Here is a 7250-nt window from a genome sequence, read left to right as displayed (position 1 = left end):
GTTTTGTTTAATTCTATGAAACATAAATGAATATGAAACTATAACAGCATTTAAGAGATATTTCCTCCAAATTTATTTTAGCACCTTGACTCCTCTAATGATTTGAACTCTGCTCCCCCCCCCCCCCCCCCGCCCTCGCCCTGCCCCCGCCCAAATGTGCAAGTATGCTGGGGAAAACCGTTTCTTCCTCTGGAATCCGTGCCGACAGCAGGAATCCATCCTCACCTTAGACAGATGTGTGGAAGTACCTGGGCTTGGCATTGCCCAGGAGGTCATCTTCGTAGTTGGAGAGGCAACAGAAAAGGCGACACAGCCGATGAGGACAACCGTGGCCGCCCACCCACAGCCATAGGCCCAGTTATAGCTGTGACTGCAGGGCTGCAATGAAGCGTGAAGGTCTGGGGGTACTTCTCAGGGCAGATTACCGAGGAGGGGATCTGGAACACGGCAGCAAGGGCCAGAGGGCCTCCGATCACTCTCTGGAAGACAAGCATTCGGGTCCGCGGAGGGCAAAGAGGGAGAGGGTGAAACAGGTCACCAGATGATAAAGCCGCAGAAGAGCGTAGCTGGCGGCTGCCTTCCCGGACGCGTAGTCCCTCAGGCTCTCATAGCCATCCATGGAGAACCCGCTTCCGGCCCTTGCGGAAGCATCGCCATCACAGTGAGGACATCGGGATGTGGTCACTCCACTGCAGCTAGAGTAGACACAGCTGGCCAGCGCCATGAGTGAAGCCAGAGGCGACGTCGGAGGCCGCGACGTCGGAGGCCGCGACGTCGGAGGCCGCGACGTCGGAGGCCGCGACGTCGGAGGCCGCGACGTCGGAGGCCGCGACGTCGGAGGCCGCGACGTCGGAGGCCGCGACGTCGGAGGCCGCGACGTCGGAGGCCGCGACGTCGGAGGCCGCGACGTCGGAGGCCGCGACGTCGGAGGCCGCCGCCTGGCGCCGGGACGTGGGACCAGGACTTCGCGCTATGGTGCTGACGCTGAGCAGGAACAGGGGCAGGACCACAGGCCGGGCCCAATAGCAGCCTCTGTGCAGTGGAGACAAGAGAGAGAGAGAGAGAGAGAAAGGGCCAGCGGGGCTCTGCCTGCGGAGAGTGGCTAGTGAGCATGGGGCGTGAGGGAAGAGGCGGCCTGGTGAGCTCCGGCCCCACCTAGATTCGGGTGAGCTCGCCTGTCTTCGTTTGTCTGACTTATTTCTCTTCGCATAATTCTAGGTCCATCCATGTTGTTGCAAATGGTAATACAGTATTTTATTTTTTGTTCTTGCTCAGTAATATTCCACTGAATATATGTACCACATATTCTTTATCCAGTTGTCTATTGACGGGCATATTGCTTTTGTTTGTTTTGTTTTGGGTTTGTGATTTTTATTTTTATTTTTTTTGGTGTTCAATTGTATGAGTTCTTTGTAAATTTTGCATATTGACCCCTTATCGGATGTTTCCTTGGTGAGTATCCTCTTCCTTTCAACATTTGTCTTTTTGTTTTGTTGATGGCTTACTTTGCCATGCAAAACCTTTTTAGTTTGAGATATATAGTTGCTTCTATTTATTTTTTCCTTTGTTTCCCCTGTCCAAGGAGACACATCCAAGAAAATATTGCTAGGAGCATTGTCAGAGAGTTTACCGCCTATGTTTTCTTCTAAGAGTTTTATGGTTTGGGGTTGTGCATGTAAGTCTTTAATCCATCTTGAGTTTATTCTTGTATATGGTGGTCTAGTTTTTGTTTCTTTGTGTTTTGTCTTTTTTGCATGTATCTGTCCAGTTTTCCCAACACCATTTATTGAATAGACTGCCTTTACCCCGTTGTATATTCTTGCCTCCTTTGTCCTAGATTAATTGACTATATTGGTGTGGGATTATTTCTGGGCTCTCTATTCTGTTCTATTCATCTATGTCTGTTTTTATGCTAGTACAATGCTTTTTTCATTATTATACCCTTGATATCAGGTAGCATAATACCTCCAACTTCGTTATTTTTTTCTCAAGATTGCATTGACTATTAGAGGTCTTTTGTGGTCCTGTATAAATTTTAGGATTATTTTTTCTAGTTCTGTGAAAAATGCCATTGGTATTTTTATAGAATTTCATTGAATTTATAGATTGCTTTGGGTGCTAGGGCATTTTAACAATGTTAATTGTTCCTATCCAGGAGCTTCCGTTTGTTTGTATTGTCTTCAATATCTTATAATTTTCCAAATATGTGGTGTGTTTTTTTTAGGTCCTCGGTTATATTTATTCCTACGTATTTTATTTTATTGTTTGATGCAATTGTAAATGGGATTGTTTTCCTAATTATCTTTGTGATTAATCATTATTGGTGTATAAAATTCAGTCGATTACTAAATATTGATTTTGTATTCTGCTGAACTTTAGTAGGTTTTTTGTGGTGGAATCTTTAGGCTTCCCTCTGTACAGTACCATGTCACCTACATATAATGAGTTTTACTTCTTTCTCTCCAATTTGGATGCCTTATATTTCTTTCTCTTGTTTGATTGCTGTGGCTAGGACTTCCAATACTATGTTGAATAAAAGTGGTGAAAAGTGTATTGTTCCTGATCTTAAGGAAAATGATTTTAGCTTTTCCCCATTGATTATGATGTTAATTGTAGGTTTCTTATGCATGGCTTTTATTATTTTAAAGTGTGTTCCCTGTATTGCCACTTTGCTGAGAGTTTTTATCATAAGTGGTTGCTGAATTTCATTGAATGCTATTGCTGCATCTATTGATGTTATCATATGATTTTTATTCTTTATTTTGTTTATGTGAGTGTATCATGTTAATTGATTTGTGGACATTGTCCCAGCTTGCATCCCAGAAATAAATTCCACTTGATCCTATTGTATGATCTTTTTAATATATTGTTGACTTTGTTTTGCTAATATTTTGTTGAGGATTCTTACATCTGTGTTCATTAGGGATACTGGCTTATAATTGTCTATTTTTGTAATGTCTTTGTATGGTTTTGGATTGGGTAATGTTAGCCTGGTAAATGAGCCTGGCAGCCTTCCCTTCTCTTGAATTTTTTAGAAAAGTTTGAGAAGGATAGAAGTTAATTGTTCTTGAATGTTTGCTAAAATTCATCTCTGAAACCATCTGGTTAGGACTTTTATTTATCAGACTTTGTGTTTTTTGTCAGAAGTGTTTTGATTACTGATTTGATTGCTTTATTTTGGTAACAGTTATCTGACTGTGGTTTCTTTTTGATTTACTCTGGAAGATCATATATTTCTAGGAATTTATCCATTTCTTCCAGGTTGTCCAATTTGTTATCATATAATTATTTGTAGTAGCTATCCTATATAATAAAAGGCTAATATGCAAATAGACCAAACGGTGGAATAACCAGAACAACTGAACAACCGAACAACCAGTTGCTATGATGTGCACTGACCACCAGGGGAATGCGTGGAACATGGCGGGCATTGGCCGCAGTGGGATGGTGGAGCAGGTGAGCAGGGGCAAGCCTGTGGTGGTTACTGAAAATTCTTTGCTCCCACGTGCCACGGTCCCACCTGGCGCTCGCACCTGCTGCCGGCGCCGGCCACGCTAGCACCCACTGCTGGTGCTGGCCCCAATAACTCTGCGCCGTCGGATATGCGAGCGGGGCTGGCGCTGTCAGCATGTGGGATCGGCAGCAGCAGGAGTGGGGCTGCCAGCAGAGAGGGGACCAGGGGCTGTGGCAGGAGGGGCCAGGCGGGGGCATGGAGGATGGGCCGAGACCCACTCCTGTGCCCATCGCAGCCTCATGGCCCACAGTTCCTTTGAAGGTGCACAAATTTGTGCACTGGGCCCCTCGTCTATATATATAAAAGCCGTTCTACTGGCCAACCATTCGACTGGCTGACTGGTAGCTAAGACACACACTGACCACCAGGGGGCAAATGCTCAACACAGGAACTGCCAAACTGCGGTGACTTGGCAGCTGCGGTTCTTGGGTGAAGCACCCAGAACTAGAGAGGAGGGAGCCCAATTCTGGGGTGTGTTACCCAAGAACTGCCCCCTCTTGCAATCCAGGACCCCTTGGGGGATGTTGGAGAGCCAGTTTTGGCCCCTTCCCTGCTGTCCAGGCTGAGGGACCCCACCTGTGCACGAATCTGTGCACTGGGCCTCTAGTTTTCTTAAAATTCTTCGTATTTCTGTGGTGTCTGTTGTCCTTTGTTTCTAATTTTATTTATTTGGGGTATCTTGATGAGTCTAGTTAAAGGTTTATCAATTTTATCTTTTCAAAGAACCAGCCCTTGGTTTTATTGATCTTTTTTTTTAAATTTTATTTCATTCCTTTCCACTCTGATCATATTATTTTTTTCATTCTACTCACTTTGGGCTTTATTGTTCTTTCTCTAGTTCCTTTAGTACCTAACACTGGTATCCTCTGTGTACCTGATGCTGGCAGTTTACAGTGACTGTTCCTTCTGGCTGCCATGGCTTCTGTTAAGGTTAGATTGTCTATTTGAGATTTTTCTTGTTTGTTGAGGTGGCCTCTATTGCTGTACATTTCCCTCTTAGGACTTCTTTTGCCGTGTTCCATAGATTTTGAGTCATTGTGTTTTCATTTTTATTTGTCTCAAAATACATTTTGATTTCTTTTTTTAAATCTCTTTGTTAACCCCATCCATTGTTTAGTATCATGTTATTTAGCATCCATGTGTTTGTGTGCTTTTCAGTTTTCTTCTTGTAATTGACTTCTAGTTTCATACCATTGTGGTCAGAGAATATGCTTGATATAATTTCAATTTATTTAGACTTGCTTTGTGGCTTAACATATGGCCTATACTGGAAAATGTTCCATGTGCATTTGGAAAGAATGTATATTCTGCTGCTTTGGGGTAAAATGCTTTAAAAATATTAATTAAATTCATATGGTCCAATGTGTAATTTAAGGCCACTTGTTGATTTTCTATGTGGAAGATCTATCCATTTTTTTTTTTTTGTCAATGTGGTGTTAAAGTCACCAAAAAGTCATAATAGACTGTATTACTATCGAGTTCTTTCTTTATATCTGTCAATAGTTGCTTTATATATTTAGGGGCTCTTATGTTGGGTGCATAAATTTTTACAAAAGTTATATCCTTTTGTTGGATCAAACCCTTAATCATTATGAAATATCCATTTTTTCTCTTATGATAGCCTTTGTTTTAAAGTCCATTTTGACTGATATAAGCAATACTACCCCAGCTTTTTTCCACATTTGAATGAAATATCTTTTTCCGTCCCTTTACTTTCAGTCTGTGTGTCTTTCTATCTGAAGTGGGTTTTTTTGTAGATTGCATATATATGGGTCTTGTTTTCTTATCCATTCAGCTGCCCTATGTCTTTTGATTGGAGCATTTAATCCATTTACATTGAAGTGATTATTCATAGAAACTTAGTTATTGACATTTTATTACTCATATTTACAGTCTTCTTTTTTCTTCTCATTTTTAAAGCAGTCTCTAACATTTCTTGTAATATTGGTTTGATGGTGATGAACTTCCTTAGCTTTGTCTTGTCTGAGAAGCACTTTATCTGTCCTTTGATTTTAAATGATAGCTTTGCTGGGTGGAATAGTCTTGGTTGTAGGTTCTTGATCTTCATCACTTTGAATATTTTATGCCAATCCTTTCTGGCCTGAAAAGTTTCTGTTGAGAAATCAGCTAAATCAGCTGTCTTATGTGAGCTCTCTTGTAGGTAACTGTTTCTCTTGCTGCTTTTAAGATTCTGTTTGTTATGTTGTTTTTTTAAATTTATCTTTATTGTTGAAAGTATTAAAGATGCCCCCTTCTTATCCCTATTGACCCTCTCCACCTCGCCCCTGCCCCCACCCCAGGCCTTCATGGGTTATGCATTTATGCATATAAGTTCTTTGATTAATCTCTTCCTGCTCTCACCCCCTTCCCTCTGAGATTCCTCAGTCTTTCCATGCTTTTGTGTTTCTGGATCTGTTTTGTTCATCAGTTTATTTTGTTCATTAGATTCCACATTTGAGTGAGATCATGTGATACTTGTCTTTCTCTGATTAGCTTATTTCACTTAGCATAATACTCTCCAAGTCCCTCCATGCTGTCTCAAAGGGTAAAAGATCCTTTTTTACTGCTGAATAGTATTCCATTATGTAAATGTACCACATCTTTTTTACCCACTCATCTACTGATGGGAACTTGGGTTGTTTCTAGATCTTAGCTATTGTAAATAGCACTGCTATGAACATAGGGGTGCATATATTGTTTTTTACTGGTGCTTTGGGTTTCTTAGGATATATTCCTAGAAGTGGGACCACTGGGTCAAAAGGCAGTTTTTAATTTTTTGAGGAAATTCCATTCCGTTTTCCATAATGGCTGCACCAGTCTGCATTCCCACCAACAGTGTACTAAGGTTCCCTTTTCTTAACATCCTCACCAGCACTTGTCATTTGTTGATGGTAGCCATTCTAGCAGGTATGAGGTGATACCTCATTGTAGTTTTTTTTTTGTTTTGTTTTGTTATTGTTGATTTCAGAGAAGAAAGGAGAGGGGAAAGAGAGATAGAAACATCAATGATGAATGATAATCATTGATTGGCTGCCTCCTGCATGCCCCATACTGGGGATTGAGCCTACAGCCTGGGAATGTGCCCTGACTGGGAATCTAATTGTGACCCTCTGGTTCATAGGTCAACTCTCAAGCATTGAGCCACCTGGCTGGGCCTTCATTGTAGTCTTAATTTGCATCTCTCTGATGATTAGTGACTTTGAGGGTTTTTTCCATATGTCTCTTGGCCATCTGTATGACCTCTTTGGAGAAGTGTCTATTTGCCATTTTTTAAATTGGATTTTTTTGTCTTCCTTGTGTACACCATATGTAAAAATAAACTCAAAATGGATAAAAATCTTAAATGTAAGTCATGAAACCATAAAAATCTTAGAAGAAACAATAGGCAGCAAAATCTCAGCCATCTGTCATAGCAGTATGTTTGCCGATACATTTCTTAGGGCAAGGGAAAAAAGGAGAAAATAAACCAATGAGACTCATCAAAATAAAAAGCTTCTGCACAGCAAAAGAAATTATCAACAAATGAAAATGGAGCCCACTATATGGGAGAACTTGTTTGCCAATGACACATCTGATGGGAAGTTAATTTACAAAATATATAAAGAACTCATACAACTTAACAAGATTCCCTATTTGTTATTAATCTTTGCCATATCAATTATGATATGTATTAGTGTGGGCTTCTTTAGGTCCATCATTTGTAGGACTCTTTGTGGGTATAGGAATTCTATTCAGC

General features: G+C 41.1%; 1 pseudogene across 1 annotated transcript; it reads right to left on the bottom strand.

Moving 5' to 3' along the window:
• Positions 1–226: 226 nt before the first annotated feature.
• Positions 227–1513, bottom strand: LOC308251721 (p53 apoptosis effector related to PMP-22-like; annotated as a pseudogene). Its single transcript has 3 exons — positions 1506–1513; positions 744–984; positions 227–695 (listed from the first exon to the last, which is right to left on the bottom strand). The product of its transcript is annotated as a p53 apoptosis effector related to PMP-22-like (transcript).
• Between the last annotated feature and the right edge of the window lie 5737 nt (positions 1514–7250).

Source organism: Plecotus auritus (assembly GCF_963455305.1).
Source record: "Plecotus auritus genome assembly, chromosome: 6".
NCBI classification, from domain to species: Eukaryota; Metazoa; Chordata; class Mammalia; order Chiroptera; family Vespertilionidae; genus Plecotus; species Plecotus auritus.
Note: the sequence above shows the minus strand (reverse complement) of the source record. Positions and strands in the feature narration are given on the sequence as shown.